We start from the raw sequence: 471 nt of genomic DNA on the forward strand, positions 1-471 counted from the left end.
ACGGTCAGTAGTCCAGATGGAAGAATGAACTTATCAAAGGATGATGTGAGAAGTCAATTATTTTATTTTGATAGTGGTGGTGAATCAGATTGCAACGCAGTTACAGTCACTTATGCCGATCAATCCAATGTTATTTTCCTCAAAGGTCCGGCTAGTTTCAATTTCTTACCAGATGACGATGCTCAAGCTGGGTTCCAACACATTATAAGTGAACAAGAAAAGGAAAAAATACAGAAGATACAGACCATAAGTGTGAAATTCTTGAGGCTTGTCCACCGAATAAATTTATCTCTTGAAGACTCCTTGGTTTCAAAAGTTTTATGCAGGTTGGTTGCAGATATTGGAAGGCGTTCAAATCAAGAATCTGTCATTAGGTCAGCTAAAATATTAGCAAAAAAGCTTGAAGAAGATTTTCAGGATGATTTAGACTTTTCTTTGAACATTCTAGTTCTTGGTAAAAGTGGTGTTGGA

This window comes from Cicer arietinum, chromosome 7, assembly GCF_000331145.2.
Source record: "Cicer arietinum cultivar CDC Frontier isolate Library 1 chromosome 7, Cicar.CDCFrontier_v2.0, whole genome shotgun sequence".
NCBI lineage: Eukaryota > Viridiplantae > Streptophyta > Magnoliopsida > Fabales > Fabaceae > Cicer > Cicer arietinum.